General features: G+C 36.7%; 1 protein-coding gene and 1 pseudogene across 4 annotated transcripts in view; both read right to left on the reverse strand.

Annotated features, from left to right (window-relative positions):
• GRIA4 (glutamate ionotropic receptor AMPA type subunit 4) overlaps positions 1 to 19,890 on the reverse strand; it is a 326,475-nt gene that overhangs the window by 278,446 nt on the left and 28,139 nt on the right. The window lies entirely within an intron of this gene.
• Positions 10,587 to 13,848, reverse strand: LOC107532908 (Y-box-binding protein 1 pseudogene; annotated as a pseudogene).

The raw sequence follows: 19,890 nt of genomic DNA on the forward strand, positions 1-19,890 counted from the left end.
GTTTTTTCCCATAGAATATATGAGTACATTTTTCCCCCCAAAATCAAGTAGTATAGATAGTCCTATAATGACAAGAAAATCTCGCCTCATGGTTTTTTTGAAACTATTATAACCCCATACCCAGCACCCAAATTTAATAGTTATTAAGAATTTGCCATTCTCCTTGTCTATTCCCCTTCTCTTTCTCACACTGTATCAGCTGAATTATATTTGAAAGCAGAGTCAAAACATAATGTTATTTCATCATTTTATACACCGGTCTCTACAAGGAATTAAGCATGAATTTCTTTAAAAAGTATGAAAATTTTAATCGTGGAATATGATATCATCTTACCTAACACAATTCCTTAATTTCATCTAAAATTCAGCCCATATTTTCTTATTTATCTCCAAATGGTATTTTCCTTAAAAAGCTATTTGAATCAGAACCCAAACAAGATCCACATAATACATACTTTATTTAATTGTTTGTGTCTTCAGTCTCTTCATTTTGAGAAGTTCCTAGAAGCAATTAATTCTTTGAGGATACTAATTAGAGGTTTTAGTTTCAAATTTATGTTCTGTTCACTGAATTATCGCTTTTTCTTTTATGGTAATTTTTCTCACAATTTTTCATTCTTATGTTACAGGTTTTCTTCAAAAGTCTGATGACCCTATTTGTTCATATTTAGAATTAGACAAGAACATATATTACTGGGACTCAGTGAACATGGTAGTAGCTTGCTAATTAGCAGGTTTTATTTGAGGCTATTAGGAGTTGTTTGGCCTCAGGTAACAGAATAATTAAATAAAGTGGCTTAAACAGGGTGGAATATCTATAGATATGAAAGTAGGTTATTCCAGGTTTAATTCAAAAGTTCAATGATGTTATTTAAAGTAGAGGCTCACAGGCTTTTCCCTTACTCAAAAATGGCTATAACAATTCCAAGTATCCTAAGTGTGCTAGGTAGATGACAAATATGGTGAAGAAAAAGGGTGCTTTCTCCTAAAACTTTTTTTTTTACCTTAGTGAGAAAAATCTTCCCCTGAATTCTTTCAAGGCCTCCTCACATCTAACTGTTCAGGGTTGGGTCAAACACTCATTGCCAAGATATAAGGGAGTCTTCAAAAGTGAGTATTTGGCACTTTTAGCCTCAATGGTGACAGCGGAGCTCTGCCAATAAGGAAAAGCTTGGGGGTGGCACAGATGATTTGGGGGTAAACAACTCACAGCAGCTGTCACATGGGGGTTGGGTGAGAAACCAACCAATATTCTGGAATCCCCAAGAACTTTGTCTCATGAATCTCAGCTAAGTTCATTGGCTTTCTCCTGACTTTGTTCTGTGAACATTCCAGGATCTGCTGATGGCTTTTTCCTATTGTCTTCATCAGTCATAAATGTGGATTTATGTCTTATTTTACTTGAATATCATTTTGTTAGGGTTTTTGAAGAAGAGGTTAATGTCTAAATTCAGTCTATCAACTTGACATGGAAATTCAGAATTCAATTACAACAGCAATTTTGATTGCTCAGGTATCTTTACAATTGACATTTAAGGAGGAAATTATGAGTTCATTACATCCTGCTACTTTTCCATAGACAACATCTCTTAGAAACTTCCTCAAAAAATTATTCAAAAACTTAAGGAAGTCTTTGTTCATTTCACACTCAAATCCTATATCTTTACAAATTTCTTCTTGTACAGACATTGCCAAATGCCACTGCCAAAATAATTTATCTCACTTGCTGTTTTATTTATAAGTAATTTTCCCTTCTCAGTCTCATTTCTTGCCTCATGGAATTACCCATAGTGGATTCATAAACCTCTACAGTTGATCCCCACAGAAGTCACCCCTCTTAACCCTGTGTCTATGCCTTTTTACAGAGAATAGTGATCTCTTTTCTTTTTCTGGACATACTCCAGTTTTTCCTCGTAATAAAATAGATCATTTTATAAATTTCAGGCCATTTAAAATACTCTGTTTAAAGATCAGTTTTTTGTTATTCTGAATCTCACTTTTACAATGTAGATTACAGGTTTTAAGTGAAAAACTTTATTCAGGATGAAAAATAAAAATTCAGTTATTTCACCTTCTTTATTCTATAAACTCATGACAAATACCAAATTGATCTAAAGACATATTTCGTTCCTATGACTGTGACTTAAACCTAAAAAAGTGGTACTTAAATATTTGCTAAGAACAAATATTTGTAATTTATTAATATGCCTTATTTGACTCCTCTGTGTAAAATCATGATAGTCTTTTACAAAGGACAGCTTCTGCCAAGCTCAGCTTCCTCCCACTACACAAATGCTTCCGATTTCCAGATACAGACACAGCAGAAAGTATAATTTTCAAAAACATTTCTATACCCATAATTAAGTACTAAAAATAATAAATTCAACATAGTTTCAAAAAAATTACAAACTACATTTTATACGTTATAGCACTGGGTTTGCTGATTTTCTTCAAACAGGTCAAGGGTGTTTTCATCACTAGAAATATTTCTCTATGTTAACACTAGGTTGAAAATGTATGTGAATAAGTACATAAATTGTTTAATAAGTTTCATCTTTTCTGGGACATAATGACAATGTCAACTGCATAATTTGAATGTTTAAATATACATATCATAAATATTTCTATACATATTCCAGTAATACTACTGATTTCTTGGCAACTAGGAAAGACCAGATACTCGAACACTTTTTAAGTTGAGACTCTATGACATTCACATTAATAGCCCTTAACTTTTTATAGTCTACTATATATATGAAATATGCTAAGTAGCATTTTGTTGAAAAATAATATTTAAAAATTAGAAATTATTTAATGACAAAATAGTTGTAAACAGAAATAATTATCTTAAAAGATTTTTTAAAAATATAACATCTCTGATGAAAAAGAAAATGACTTTTGTCTGTACTTTCTTTTACTATCTGAATCTTATCTTTCCTTTTCATATTTAAGTTCTTCTATTTTGCATATACAACAAAACACATTCTTTCAGAAGCACTACTTTGATTCAGATTTAAATAAACTGACGCCCATGCCAACCTCCCTGAGAAAGTCTAATGAGCAGCTGTACGTGTTGTTCACCCACTACATGGTGTACACACCACTATTTCAGCATTTGTTGCTTAACTGATGTTCTAACTTATAACCTTTGAAGGTAGAAGTTCCCTATAGATGAAGAGTTTAACAACAGTAAACAATAAGTAGATTCTAATATTCAAAACAATAAAGTTCACATTTTTCTCTATATCCTGTAATCCATTGCTTCTCCTTTTTTAAAAAAAATATTTTATTTATTGATTTCAGAGAGGAAGGGAGAGGGAGAGAGAGAGATAGAAACATCAATAATGAGAGAGTCATTGATCAGCTGCCTCCTGCACGCCCCCTGCTGGGGATCGAGCCTGAAACCCGGGCACATGCCCTGACCGGGAATCGAACCGTGATAGCCTGGTTCACAGGTTGATGCTCAACCGCTGAGCCATGCTGGCTGCGCCCATCGCTTCTTGCTTTTCACTGTCCTCTACTTTGTGGCTGTCCAAAACACACTGAAGTGTTATGATTATGATGTGATATATATATTCTTTTGTAATTTACCATTCCTCTTCAACAAGGATTTTACAAAACAGAATGACTGTACAGTAACTCTATGTGACCAAATGTCAGTATTTACAAATTGTAAACAGATAAAGCAACTATTTTTCTCTCCAAATATAGATATAAATCGAGGAAAAAATGGCTGAGTGTTGAAAGGATATAAATATTTAAAGGAAAATTTCTCTTTCCTGGAGAAGAGAGCCGTCTTCTCAGTATCGAACGTGAGATGCATTTCCCCCTAATTCTAGTCCTCAGTTCACATAGCCATTGAGGCACTCGGGTGACGGGCTTCCCTTGTTTCAGTGAAAGATAAAACTACTGTTGACTGGAATCGATGAACTAATTTTCTGAAACTCTGAATTTTTATTTAGTGGAAAGGCTCAAGAATATATCAAAGTTGTAAGAAATAGACAGTTATAAAGATGAACAAAAGTGGAAAAATGGAAGGAAATGATGGCATACAATTCTACTCACTCTGAATTATCATCTTAGTCATGCGAACAAACTGCCAAGGTCAAAATGCGAAGACCTTTGACTCTTACAAGTTCATAATAAAAATGTCATGTCAAATTGATTGACAGTATCAATAATGCCACAATGAATAAGTACTGGATATCTCCTAGGTAAATGAAATCCACTTTAAGATGTTTATCCTTATGGTATTGGAACTGATTTATTGCTATTTATTCTTCTAGTCTGTTTAGGAACTGTAGTGGTGTTAAGCTCCAAAGTGCTACATAAAGGATGTCTCGTACTATTCTTCTGACTGGATTTCAGATTGCTGTGTCTACCAGACAAGTTTCTGGGCAGGATGTAATCACAGAGGTTATGTCTCAGACAACCTGAGAGTTGAGTATATTATCATGATCCGATGAAAATTAGAAACCTTGCTAGATACCACTCACTGGTGGGTGGCTGATTACGAAGCTGAAAGGTGCTGCAGCAATCCGAATACTCTGAGACAATCCGCGCTCATTCTCCAAGGGGCTTGGAGAGATGGCTCCGAAGTAACTAAAGAGGCCTCACAGGGGCTTCCCAGCAGTGGTACAGGCCAGCCCCTGCACCTGTTCACCAGGTTCTGTGACCATTTCCAACACTAAGCTTAGCAGTTCTTAACCCATAATAATAACGGCAAGTCAACGGGAGACCAAGACTACATCTAAGGATCACACTATTTCTTTGTTAACTAAGGAAAAGAAAAATGTATCCCAGTATTCCTTAAATACGTTTGAATAATACAATTCTTGCAAATAAAAGACGTGGGGAAAGCTTAAGCTTATACCAACTAACAAGAATTAGTTCTTTAGTGTAGTGTTGTTTATTTCAAAGTTAACTGCTGGAACTGAGGGCTATCGTCCCCACCAATGTTGTTTCCTTGGTTCTCTATACATTTTCTATGGCCTCTATTAGCCTTCAGGGTTTAAATCCTGCACTTCATTAATTTATACTGTTTTTTATTCTTGCAGAAATAAACCCAACTTCTTAAATGTACAGATCAAGTCACAGTTTATACTCAGGACTTTAAACCATCTCATTCAATTATCCTTTTTAAGAGTTCCTTTCGTATATAGATTCTTCTCTCTGGTTCATTACTGGATGAATAAGTACATATTTTCTGACGGCAAGTCTTCCACCACCAATTCAGTCCAGCGCATAACTTTTTCCTTTGTAAATCAAGTTGCTTCCTCTTTGGGTGCTTATAAATATAAAATACACACATGGATATTATTTTTTTTAAAAGAAAACCTCACAAGCAGTAAACTACCTATTTCTGATAAACTAATTGCAATGAGGAATCTCAATACCTGCATTAATTGTAAACACTCTGACTTTGAGGGAAATAACTCAAACGTAAAATCTAAAAGTATTAGAGAAATGGTCTCTTCTTGTACAAAAAGAATAGATGTAACTCCCAAAAGTCTTAGTAATGCAGAAATAATTCCTCTGTCAAATTGTTAGTTATGCAGCTATTTTTCTTAAGTAATAATATCCAAAGAATCAAGAAACCTCTTGTAATAAAAGAACAATTATAGTCATGTGTAATAATAATTCTATTATTAATGAAAACCTATTTAGAAAGGGGAAAGAGAGTGGTGGTAATGTGAACAGAATACCCAGAGAATTACATGATGTGGATATCACCTTGGTCACAATTAAGAAAAAGATCTCTACTAAGTTTTGGTTGCACAAGCTCCCTGCTGGTTGCCACGCTCAAGCACCCATCCTTTTACTAATGACATTAGAAAGAGAAAAGCTGAGTGCAAATCAAGTAAATAAATTAGGGAAAGAAGTATAAATGATGTAGGTAGTTCTGCCTTGGAGAAGACAGAGGAGGAGTTTAAGAGGGGTTTGTGAGTGGGACAAAAGGCAAGGACAAAGGGCAGTGCTTCTGAGCTTGGATTTAGGTGTCTGTGTACTGAACCTTGTTGTTCAGGGACTTGCTAGATACTCAGACCTGTCACTTCCCCTGAAGATTTTCTGTCATTGTAAGAAATGTATGCAGGTCACTTCAGCTGCTTTATCTGATGGTCACTGCTGCATAGGAAAAACAAACAAACCCTGAGCTAGAACATTCTCCTGGTCACTGTGGCTGTGAGTTGGGTGAATAACAATTTTACCAGATTGATATCATAATTGTTTCCTCTCCTTCTCACTGCTAAACCCACCCGAAAAGCTAGGATAAGTAGAGAGGGAAGATAACACTGTGAACAATATAGTTTATAATGTTAACAGTATGTCAACACACACAATATTATACCTATAACATTCTACTTAAGAACTATTCTTAATGTTTTCGAGCCATCATTTCCCCCTCCACGAAATGGAAATGAACAAATGAAAATAAAATGAAAACAAAGTACAACTCAAAACACTTCTCACACACCGCCTCTCCTAGCCACTTGTTTTCACTCATTCTCCAAGGCTTAAATCTATTGCCTCTAGGATGCTTTTCCTGACACCACGCCTTCTAACTTTTCTTCCTCCAGCCAAGCTTTTTCACATCCTGGATATACTTCTATCACAGCACTGACCACACTAGGATCACACAGGAAGATTTTTCTGGAAAGCCCTTACAAACACTGAGCAGAATAGGACCTGGTTGGTCCATCAGTTTAGCATAATATTGGACTGATCAACATCCTGGATCCATGGACCGATGAGCATGACCTAATATTGTCATTACAAAAGAAACCCATTTCTCCGGGAGAGAAAAGGCCAGAGGAGGCTTTGCATCACCTGGAGAACCAAGTTTCCTAAAACTCTTGGGTGGCTGGTCTATTCCTCTTCTCATTCAGATTAAGCTCAAAAGGAGAAATAAATTTTTTAAAAATCCCTGAGTTAGGAGTGGGTGTCCTCATATTTCTAGTTACACTGGAAGCCTATACTAAAACTGAAAACTCTAGACATAAATTATGTCCCTGGAAGCCCAGCCTCGATAAGGAACCTGATGAGGACCTGGGGAGATCCTCCCAGTTGTCTTCTCTTCCCAGGTGAGCTGTCAATGTATCGTTCTACTTCCTTTCCTTCCTCTATTCTTTTCTATTCCAACTTAGAATGATTTGAAACTTGATTGTGTTATATATGCTTATTATTTGTTGATTGAAAAAAACCATTGAGTTTTCAATACAATGCAAATACTGAATATATCTCTTATAATAACATTACATTTCAATTCTTTTTCATGGGCATGGGTGTGTTTTTTTCAAGAATTGTCTTAGTGGCCCTTATGGAAAAGAAATCTTTATGCCTAATAATTGTAAAATATCAAGACAGCCTCTCCTTTGTGGAACTTGCATCTCTGGCATCAATATTATTACATGAAGCTCCAAATTAAGTTAAAGGCCTGTAAAACGGTCTACTCTGTGTGTGAAATTTGGACCTGTTTCATCAGCAATACTTAATTACTATATTGGACATAAAGTGACAGTCCCATTAATTAGCTCAGGGACTAGCATTATTCATTCTTTTGGCATTGTAGCAATTCACATTACAGTGAAGCTGATATGGGAATGATAAATGACAACAGGCTACTACAATTGTTACCACCTACTGACTCAAATTAATGCAACCCCAAACAGTAGTGTGCAGGGGGAAACATTGCTGTGGCGCTGAAACAATGTAAAGTGTTATCAAAGTGTCATAAACAATTTGGGTTTTTTGAGAAACTCTCTTTTGTACTTAATGAAGCCAAAATATAGGTCTTCATTAGGGAAAGACTTAAAGGGTTCAAGTACATCCTACCCAGTTAGACATGACCGATCATCAAAATCATCCATAGATTTTTCTATAAAAAGAGTTGAAATTTTTATGTCTTTCCCCTTCCTTCCATTTATTCACCATAGTTCTGAATGGACATATCTGTGTATTTTCATAAATATCTCAGGTGATTGAGATACAGGTTTAGGAACCACAGATTTAGAATGTGAGTGTACAATGCCCATGCTTCAGTTCAGTGTAGCTGTGTGTTGCAAGGACCTCGTGTGCCAGGTCAAAGTGTGGCATTATTTGAGGAAAGTAGTATTTGAAGTACTTATACCGATTGTCATTTCAGATAGTATTTTCATTGACTATAAATTAAGCATGAAAATTCATCTTTTGTGAATTTCTGTTTTTCAAAGTTAGGAATTTTTTCTACTTGTATTTAACCAGTTACTTGAAAATTCTTAAGAAAAATCCACAATGGTATACTGATCTGTCTGAAGTTTTAATTTTTTTAAGATAAAAGTTATAAGATTTGGATTTCTTATGAATTTCTGGTTTCGATTGGTTAGACTATAAAATGTTTGCTCTCATAGCCACCTATTTTCCCAGACTGGGTCTACCCGATTGACTGACAACAATTTTGCTCTAAAAGGGACCTGTTGAAGATCATATGTATCTTATTCATGCATTGTCTAATTTTAGTGAGATATTTACATAACAATATTCTTTTTTCTGAGATTTCTGCAAGAAAAGCCAGCTTGTAATTTGAAAGTTTAAAAGAAATGTGAGCCATGGACCATGTGAAAAAAACAGCCTAAATACTCATAAAAAATTCGAGTTCCTGTGCCCTCTCCCAGACCAACTGAACCAGTATATCTGAGGCCAAGTCCCAGAATCCATATTATTCCAAAGTGTCTCTCCACCCCATCCAGAGATTCTTAAGTAAGCGAAAAGTTGAAACTCCCCGCTCAGACTGTAAAGTTTCTCTTTGTCTTGAAGTTTGAGTTTTATGTTTTGGCAAGTCTTTTTCAATAATGAAAACTTTAAAAATTTGCTTTGGTTGTTACATAATAAAATATTGAAATCTCTTACATTTTCATAACTGGTGTCCTATTTTCCATTCTCAGGAATTACTCTAAGGAAGCCTAAGGGGCGGTGTAGATGCTTGGAATTCCCACTTCCTGGAAACAGGACAGTCTATTTTATCTGACAGTCCCTCTCTTCCAGGAAAATCCTTTCTTGAGATCCGTGCTCTGCAAGGTGGTGAGGAAGAATGGATGCGCCCCCAGAGAGGTGAGACTTGCAAATCAAAAGGAACTATGTTGACTGTATTAAAATTATTATTTTGTAATATTTGTAAATGTACACTAGCTTAATGAAATATCATTTATTTATTCTCCCAACACTCAGAAAGACTGGGTGAATAATTTGGCATTTTTTCTTAAACATCCTCTCTTCATTTAATTGTTTATATGTTTGAGACCATATTATATACGTGTTTCTTTGGAGTCTGATATTTATCTTAATATCTTCTCTCATAGCTTTTTTCCTTAGATAGCTCAAAATTATTAGTTTTAATGTTTTCATATGAGTTGACTGTGTGGGTGATTCATTATTTCAATAGCTATTCCCCTATATTTGTACATTTAGGTTGTAGTCAAGTTTTCAGTATTATACACAATGCTGAAGTATACTTTCATGTTGCTGAAGTATTTATTAATTTACAGTCAAAGATTATGAATATTTAAAAGGTCTTGATAAACATAATAAAACTGCTTTTCAGAAAGATTAAACCAATTGAAACTTCTCCTGGCAGTGCATGACAGAGCCCATGTAGGAAACCTCACAAGGCTCAACTTTTAGCCTTTTTGAATTTAGTGAATTTGTTATAAACAGGCATTTTGCTTTTGAACAGATTACTTTTAGTTATATGACAAAAAAATCAAGGTCACATTCATGGGTTAATGCATAACAAAAAAGAAAGCCAAAGTGCTTGATTTCTATCTTAAACCTTCTCTGTCAAACAGAAGAACTGTCAAACCAATTAAAATATGATCAAAGGCCAAGAATTGGATGAAATAACTTTAATAATACACATTATTTTTTAAATAAATTTAAGCTCTATAGTGAATTATTCAAAGACCTTATAAAGAAAAATGCTGAAACAGTCTCAGAGATATTGAGCTGAGATAAACTGAAGAAATAATTAAGTATTTAAATATTTTATGGCTTTATTCCTTTTCTAATCTATTATGGTTTATTATTACTAATGCATTTATATTGGTTTCTTCTTTATATTGTCAATAATATGTTCGGTGTCTGAAGGTTTATAAGAACTTCACTGTGTCTTATAATTTATACAGTTGTAATTAACAAGTGTCCTTTCTTATCTTTCTTTAAAACTTAAGACCTGTATTAACAGGTGCTTGATGTTTGTTGACTTTTAAAAAATCAAGTTGTAAACTTTTACTACAAATTAAAAATAAGGTTCTTAAAAATCTCAACTTGACCAGATGTGAGACAATTTGAAAATCTTTAAAAGTGCATTGAGAAAAAGCAGGCCTTTAAAAAAAAAAAGTCTGTCTTTACCAAATGAGATGTTTTTAAGTGAAAGTAATAGAAACCCCATGCTGCATAGATAATGCAGATGATTCTAGTTCTCTGGTCAACCAACAGAGCAGGCACTTAAGGTCTTCAGCTCGAATCTTCTGTTCGTTTCTTGCCGCTGGAATTCCACGTTCCTTTCTTGCTGGAAGCCTGGGCCAGAGGTGGCAGGGATGGTGAGCGGGCATTTACTCGGCCCCGCCTTGGTCAGCCTGGGAAGAGGCGCACTCTTGGCTGGCGGACCGGCTGCTTTTGTCTGCAATCTTGTGGTTCAGGGGTTTCTGGGCTGGGCGTTTGGGGCAGTAATTGAAGTTGCCGTGGTCCTGACACTGCGGTGGCTGCTGGCCGTGGGTCCCCCCCTCCTTGATTTTCCTTGTCTTCATTGCCTTCCTCTCTCGGCTCTTTGGTGGAGGGCCTATGTGGGATGGTGGCCTAGAGGCCAGTACATACACTGTCTCACGGGTCTGCCTTGTCGCCCTGCACCCTGGTTGTCAGCCCCCTCCATCGCTTCTCCCCGCACAGGAGTGCTGGAATACTCTGGTGGACGCCCAGAGGGTCTCTGTGTGTAGCAAGGCGGGAACTGTCACCTGCGGCAGGGCCGGCGCTGTGGGGCCTGTCCTTCGGAGTTCTCTCCAACCCCTCATTCTTCCCCACTCTCACTGTGCTGGTGGTAATTCCGCTGGTAAGTGCGTGGGAGCCCTGTGGCGTGGGTAGCTCTGTAATGGTTACGGTTGGCTGCATATTTATTGCTATGCACTGGACTCCACCAGGGCCTGTAATTTGCTGCCTCCCCACCCTTTTCTCTTTCAACAACATCAAACCCCAGTCTCTCCATCTCCTGCACTGCAAGGGGCTTCCTGGGGTTACTCTTCGTGGAGGCCTGGCACACAGATACATCTTCCTTGGTGTGATTCCTGTTGATGAAACCACATCCGTTTTTCACATTGACCCATTTTACTATTCCCCAAACCTGCCATGCACTGACCTTCCTGTACCCCTTCTCCACCCCACCCCTGTCAGGATGTGAGAATGCCCATGGTGCTGGGCCTGGTGTCTGCAGCTGAGGGTGGGGGCTGCTGGGTTCCAGGCTCGCTGCTCATGGTTGGGGTCATGGTGACTTCAGGTGGCTGCAGCAGCTGGGGATCCTCTTGGGGTGTGATGGTTGGTAACTAGGCCGGCAGTGGCGGTGGGGCTGCCCAGGGCTCTCTGGGTCCGTTCTCTGCCTCTGCTGTCCGCTCCAGCTACTGATGGAGTGGTCCTGACCTTTCTTATCTTCCCCAATGTTGTTTTGCAATAACTTCCACTCTGTCTGATAAGCGCTATTGCAGGAGCATAGTAATGAAGATCACGGGCAGTGGAGTCAGGCTGCCTAAGCTGGGCCTTGGCGCTGCCTCCCATTCGCTGTGACACCCTGGACAAATCTGTTAGCTCTCTATTCTGCAGTCTGTAAAATGTCAATGATCATGCCCTATTCAAGGAGTTGTTAAAAGAATTAAATGAGCTATCAGGTACAGGTTGAAAGCTTACAAAAATCGTGCGTTATGTTAGTTTTCCTCATTATAATTTTTAATTTTTGCCCCTCCTCTCTCCCTCCTGACTTCTCTCCCTGTTTTTTTCTCCAGAATCTGTCCGTCTCTCTCCCTTCCTCCCTCCTTTCCTGGCTTCTCTTTGCATTTCCTGATATCTTTGCAAATACTGTATTTTTAAATATTTTGAATAGTGTCTTCTTCAGAATATGAAGTACCATTTTCATACAATGTAAGAAACAGTTTTAAATAATTGACAATATTAAAATATTTTTATTGTGAAAAAGTTTAATTTCTATCTTATTTAATATTTTCTTGATTTCCTTAATATTTTCTTTATTTTCTATCATTTGTGTTGTGATTTACATATTCCTTAGCCTTTTCCTCACCGGTAATCTGGAGGAAATATGAACTGGTAGTTACCTTTATAATCTAAATAATATGCTTATTTCTCAATGTACTGACTTCTGTCATTAACAGTATCTGGTATCTTCCCTCACTCTACTCTGTCATTTACTTTCTGTTGTGCATTTTTATAAACATATTTTTTTTTTGTAACAGTGAAGTATCTTTAATTTAATATTATTTTATACTATATTTCTAAAATTAAACCTGCTCCCATTTTCAAAAACAATTATTAGAACTTTATGACTAATTATTATTGAAATAATTATATTTACCTACAGATCTTCAATGCCACAAGTTTCCTACTAAGTTTAAGTACTGGAGAAAACTTTATTGAAACACATATTCTAATATTATTTTTATGAAGAGCTAAGTGGTGGTTTATATCCTGAATTATACAAACAATTATGTTTGATATTGTTTTTATATCTGAGTAACCACATAGCTTGGTAGCTCATCCTCAGCTAACAGGGGAACCTCAGTACCTATAGATTATGTTGCGTTGCTTCCTCTTATCCACACTGGTGAGAGGCGTTTGAGACTAACCAGAGTGTTTTCCCTTGTAGGTGGCCTCATTTGTTTTATGGCTTGCAGGAATCTTTCTTTACCCCAGCTTCAAACTGTTGACCTGAGTATGTCTCAGCCACTCTCTATTAAATTTTCTTAGACTATAAAGAGCTCTTTACCCAGAGAGTTTCCTATGAACATTGCTCCAGATAAACTTCCTTATGCTCATTATTGCATTTTTCCCTGTCTGCAGAAGCGCCATTTATTTCTGTATTCAACCAACATTATCTTTCAAGGCTATAATATCTATTCCATCATCACTTGGGTCCTCGCCCTGTAGCTCTACACTGTGTGCTATTTTCTCCACTCTTCGTAGTTCATTCAGCTTTTTAAAAATGCTAATTCTATTCATCGATGTTGCTAATGTGGGTTAAATTTTGAAATTTTACTCTTCTCATCAAATGCTTTACCTAATTCTGCCTGCTTCCTTTCATCTCTTGAAGTCTCTACTTGTAATTTATTTCACAAAATCCACGGTCCCTTTAATTTTCTTAAAAATTCAAAAACCTGCTTTAAAATGTTTCCTAATTTTTCAGGATATGCATTTAAATGCATACTCCTCATTTGTTTTCTGCACGCTCCATTCCCTTTTGTGCATTTTAAACAAAAATGTCACAGTTACTGTGACATTGTTTCTCCGTTTGTTGTTTTTATAGTCTTTACTTCTGAACCTGGGAAGTTCCATCCAGTCCCAAAATAGTGCTGATGGACTGTCGTCTATTTCTTCTCTCTGAAACAGAAGTTCTTTTCCGTATTCTTTCAACCGGGGCTTTATTTAGTTTCTCCGTTACTTGAAGGAGGGCAGGAGCAGGGCTTGAGGCAGTAGCTGCCTTCTCACTGTGATTTCTGCCCATTTTTTTTCCCAAATCAGTTGACTCACCCCACAAGGAGCATGTCTGGATTTTGCATCCTTCAGCTTTGGCACAGTCAGCCAACCGAGCGCGATATTCATTATGTCACAAAATCCTTTCTAATTGGACTTGTGCAGTCCTCTTTCTGCAGCTACAAAGTTTATGCCTTTGCTTTTTCTCTGTATCTTTTCTGGCTCAGCTTTGCCTTCACGCCACAATTCCTGATTAAGAAGCTGAATCTGCAAACTAAAATAGCCTACCCGCATTGCCTCCTTTCAACTCTGCTGCACCTGAAATTCTCCGGCTGGGGTGGGGTGTCGGTCTGAAGCTAGGAGTTTCTTGTTTCTTCTGTGGGCCACCCATCGCTTAGCCCCCAGGCCTTACATCTACATAGAGTTTGTTCGCAGAAACTTCTGGAAACAATTCCATGTTCCTTATACATTTCTCCTTCCTATCAGTTCAGGAGGACATATATCAAGGGCAGCATTCATCTTCTTTGGCCTAGGTAAAGTAGTATCTGTCACACATTATGATTCTGTGGCTACCATTCCCTTATTTTCAGCACAAATAAAATTTCTTTATCTTATGTTTACCTTATGCCAATTTTGCTCTTACCACATCTCCTTAGGGTCTAGGGCATGTGGGCCAGATCAATTTAGACCCATCTCTTTTTTCCTAGAACTTTAGTGGCTGGGTACGTAGATGAGAAGGGCTTCCAGTGCCATAGGTACATGTTTGCCTAAGAGTTGATAGTGTTGATGGTGTAGTCCAGTTAATGCCTTTGTCTCTTTTACATGGCTGTCAAGATTTAGGCCCCTACTTAGGAATAAGGGTCATCCCTTAACCCTCCAGGGAGTGTCGAATGTGACACAATTGCATGGATGGAATGTCACCATAATATTTGACAGCTGAAGTGTACCTTTGGTTCATGAGTAATGGGTTTCTATGGGTAACTTAGTTTATTGCAACAAGTGTTCTCAGCTTGTCTGCTGCCCACTTCTTCCTCAAATGTGGATTCCCGTGAAAGCACAGAAGAAGGGTTGCAAAGGACAGTTTCGTGTCCAGTGAGAAAGACTACAGGTAACACTGCTCAACATGGACTGGAGAACATGGTTCTCCAGGTACTGAGGGTAGAGGGATGGCTGACGTTGTATGGGCTGCTAGTGAAATTGCTGAATGACGTGAAAGGGCCCTTAGGATGCACATGGCCAAGATTGGGAATGGCACAGAATGACATCACATGGAGGCCCATGTGTTTGCAAGGTATGATCTATCTTGTTGTAGTCAAAGATTCTTTGAAGATTAAAAAAAAATCTCCCAAATCAAAGATATCTTACCTGCCAAGTCTATTGCCACTTAAATGCTCTTTATAGTAGTCTTAGCTAAGTTATTAAGCAGAAATATTCTTCTCAATTTTCTGCTCAAGTAACTACTAAAATGCACACCAATGACAAGACTGAGCTGGGAAACAACATCAGAAGAAAGGCTAATGACTAAGGTGAGTAGAGAGAAAAAGGCTGATAGAACAGAGCAATTTAGGTTAAACTACCACTAGGTCTAAATTCCAGAACTCTAAGTTTAAAAGTTAAAATATAGCTGCTAATTTCAGAATTTTACTAAATATATAGAAGTAAAAATTATGTTTATATTACTTATTAAATGATAGTAAAGTTCTAAATTTAAATGGTAAATTAAAATTGTACTTTATTTTTACTTACTTCAGTATTATCATGACAGATATTGGATAAGTAAATACTCTCATAAACATTTGTAAGTGCTCATTAAAATCTTCTAGAACAATATTTGTGATTTTAAACATACTGATTTACCATGAATATCATCATTAGGGTGAGAATAATGCTACAAACACGTTCTGTTTGAGGGTTCAAAACATCAATTTAATCTTATTTATTTTTACATGCTAAATGAGTGGAAAAGTAAAAATTAAGCTATAGAAATGTAATATTAAGAAATATGTTACAAAGAAAGCAAAACAAAATGAAAAAAAAACCAGCTGTGACTATTCATCTACCTAATTAAAAATGAATAAAAATTAATGCAAAGTGTGGTGAAAAGGGCATCAGCGCTTACTACGGATGGCCATCTATGTATGTTTACCTGGAAAGCAATTTCACAGAAGTGGCAAGAGCCTTTAAAATACGCATGCCCCTTCATCCAGTAATTCTCCTAGAAACATATCCAATGGAAATAAGTAAAAATATGTAAAATTGTTATTTGTAACTGTTAAACACTGGAAATAAATGGAAGAATTTAAAAACAAAAAAATTTAATAAATTAGTAACATCTGTAAACTAAATCATTACTTGGCAAATTAAAAGTGTTTTAAATATTTACTGAGAAAATGCCTGAAATAAAATTTTAAGCCAAAATAGCACAGCAAATGTTACGAATAAGTGTTTTTACAGTAGTAAAACTAGTATGTATATTTTATTATTTGCTGGCAAGATTATTGTGATTTTAACAGTTTAGTTTGTTATAACTGTATTTTTCAAATTGCCTACAACAGTCACATAACTTTTGCAATTAAAAATATTTTTCAAAATACAGCAACTATAAATGTGTTGCTAAGGAATTCTGAGAATACAAGAATAATATAAATTATTTATTGCATTTTTGTGGTTTTGAAAATGTTATAAAACACCCAACTTCTTAAGCAAGAAAATGTCTACTCTTTCATTACCTTTTCTGAGCGTTAGGGAAGCATTTACATCAGCCCCTTCATCAAAAATAAACCTTATTTGCCAAGGATGCATCTGATAAGAGGCAAATTTCCAAAGTGTACAAAGAACTCACACTACTCAGCAAGAGGAAGACAAACAATCCAATTAAAAAAGGGCAAAGGACCTGAATAGCTACCTCTCCAAAGAGGACATACAGATAGCCAAAAGACATGAAAAAATGTTCAACGTCCCTAATTTTCAGAGAGATGCAAATTAAAACCACAATGAGGTATCACCTCACACTTGTCAGAATGTCCACCATCAACAAATCAACGAACGACATGACGTGCTGGCGAGGGTGTGGAGAAAGGGGAGCCCTAGTACACTGCTGTTGGGAATGCAGACTGGGGCAGCCACTACGGAAAACAGTATGGAAGCTCCTCAAAAAATTAGAAATGGAGCTGCCTTTTTACCCAGTGATCCCACTCCTAGGAATGTATCCTAAAAATCCTGAAACATTCATCAGAAAGAATATATATACCCTGATGTTCACAGCAGCACAGTTTACAATAGCTAAGATCTGGAAACAGCCCGAGTGCCCATCAGTGGATGAGTGGATTAAAAAGCTGTGGCACATTCACACCATGGAATACTATGCAGCTGTAAAGAAGAAGGATCTCGTAGCCTTTGGGACAGTATGGAGGGACCTGGAGAAAATTATGCTGAGCGAAATAAGCCAGGCAGAGAAAGATAAACATCACATGATCTCGCTTATATGTGGAATCTAAAAGAACTTAATAAACTGATGGACAGAAAGGATTCAACGACATGGAAGCAGGGATCAGACTGACGAATGTCAGAGGGATGGAGGAGGGCGGGTGGGTGGAGGGGAAGAGAGTAACCAAAGAATTTATATGCTTATATGCACAACCCAAGGACACTTACAACAGTGTGGAGAGGGACTGGGGAGGGGGTTGGGATGTAGTGGTTTGGGTCATTGGGGAGAAAAAGGGACATCTGTAATATTTTGAACAAAAAATAAATTAATTAAAAAAAATAAACCTTAGATGCCCTGGCCAGTGTGGTTCAGTGGTTAGAGTCGGCCTGTGCTCCAAAGGCCCTGGGTTTGATTCCCAGCCTAAGGCATATACCTGGGTTGTGGATTAGCTCCTGCCACTGGTCAGGGAGCATTCAGGAGGCAGTCAATCGATGTGCCTCTCTCACATCGATGCTTCTCTCTCTCTCCCTCTCCCCCTTCCTACCTACCACTCACTCTCTGGAAAGCGAAGGAAAAATTATCCTCAGGTGAGGATTAACCAAAAAAAGTAAAATAAATCTTATATTTCAAAAGCTAAAATATAATTATTTACTAATAGAAATGTTGACGTTCTCATCATAATGAAAATAATTCTCTACCTACATTTATATTCTCCATTAACCATTTATTGAAAAAATTCTGATTTAAAAAAATATATTTATGAAATGTTAAACATTTTAAAACCAGTAGCAATTAGTAATGGAATTAATCAATTAATGACAAATGCTGTACAAGACATAAGCAGTATAATATAGGAAACAATTATTTTTGTTTTTACATTTATGTGAAAATTAAGATGCCATCTGTAAATTATAGGACATATAAAGCATAATCCTTATTGCTCTTCAAATTTTATGATTCTTTGCTATCTTTATATTAGTAAGGTACAGTGGAAGAAGTTTGGAATCAAACTAAAGAGACATGGATTAATATAGTCCCAGCCTTGTCAGAAATGAGGCGTGTGGGTTTAGGAAATTCATTTAGTTTTCCTGATAAAAAGAAACTACCTCATTTAATAGGTACTTTCCAATTTAACAGCCTTCGATGATCATGGTTATATTGTGGAAAATACACTGGCATCATCATTGTAAATTAAAACTATACACTGTACAATTATGAAGTAAAATATTGAGGGATGTCCTCAACTTTTCTAAGATGAAATTCTTTGAGTTGTTTCATACAGTATTATTTCATTTACTTTCATAATGACTGTGAGGCTTAGAAATGGTTGACTCTGGCCATGAACTAGGCATATGGTTGTGACGTGATGCTCAAGTCTCCACAGGCTGGAGGCCTTAGGTCCCTTTGACAACCACTCAAAAATTGCTGTAAGTGTGCTTCATCGGTAAAACTAATAACGCCTTTTAAACAGAATTTTGAAATATACTTTATATTTATTCAGGTGCTCGTCCTATTAGTAAACTTGAAAAATTCTTTTCTTCAAAAGCTAATCAGTGGAGTTGGGAAGAGAAAGAACACTAAATATTTAGCGTGGCATAAATATTCCCCCCTCCCGGGGAGCTAATGGGATTAAGTGAATATTCCCTTTCCAGGTGAGAGAGAGATAAGATGTATTTACTGATTTATTTAGGGTGATTTGTGTGTTTTCTTGGTCAGTTTATTGTTGAAAGAGAAAATAGTGAAATATTGAGGTTATGTAAATATTTGTTGATTACCTACTATGCGCACTGCACAGATTTGAAGACTGAAAATAGATACTAGAAAAGAATATGTTCACAACTTCACTTAATAAAAAAGGTGAAAGGTGATACGAAGGGGAAAGGAAGAATTAATGTTTTCCTGGGAAACAGAGGAAGAAAGAGAAAGTGAGTTCTAATAATTCAAAACAAGATGAGCAAAGAAAGAAAGCCATTCTCTCAAGGAGACAGACTAAAGGTATCTACCTACTGGAGGTAACTGTGTAAAAAACCTGAGATCCATGAAGAGACTTTGAAATATCAGGGTGAGTGAAGAATATTGATTTTTAATTTAAAAAAGGCTAAACAATCAAACATGTTATTTTAAAAAGGGTACAAATAATATGCACTCATAAAATATGGAGGGAAAAAACACCCTCCAAAGTGCAGTTTCCTGAAAAATTATTTGATAACATCACTACTAGGCACTTACCACATTTGTTTGAAAATGACTGTATGTATTATTGATGGGGTAGAATAATGGGATTTAGAGCAACAGGTATTCAGTACATTCAGGGTAGTGGCATAAACAGTCAGTTTCTTGGGTATTGTTGGTGGGTGCGCCAGGCCTTGATAGCCTGTAGTTAACAGAATGTTTCTGATCCATCTCTTCTGCAGCCCCTCACACTGTTCATATTAGCAAGATCTTTCTGCTGCTTTGGTTTCACATCAATCACTGTCAGGACTGCACTGCTTCCATTAGTGGTTCAATGCACAACTGCAGGTATTCTTTGGGGAAACACTTCACAATTTCACTCTTGCATAGGAACTCAGCAAGAGCTACTCTAGTTCTTTCAGAAAACGCAATTGACACCATCTATCAGGTGACATAGAACAGTTAGTTCAAACTTGCATGATGTATTAGTAGCAAAAATAAACCATTACAAGAACTCAGAATCTCAGATATCCATGCTAACTGGAACTATTACTTCACTGGTGATAAACCAT

This window comes from Miniopterus natalensis, chromosome 11 (genome assembly GCF_054644295.1).
Source record: "Miniopterus natalensis isolate mMinNat1 chromosome 11, mMinNat1.hap1, whole genome shotgun sequence".
In the NCBI taxonomy this organism is placed as follows: Eukaryota; Metazoa; Chordata; class Mammalia; order Chiroptera; family Miniopteridae; genus Miniopterus; species Miniopterus natalensis.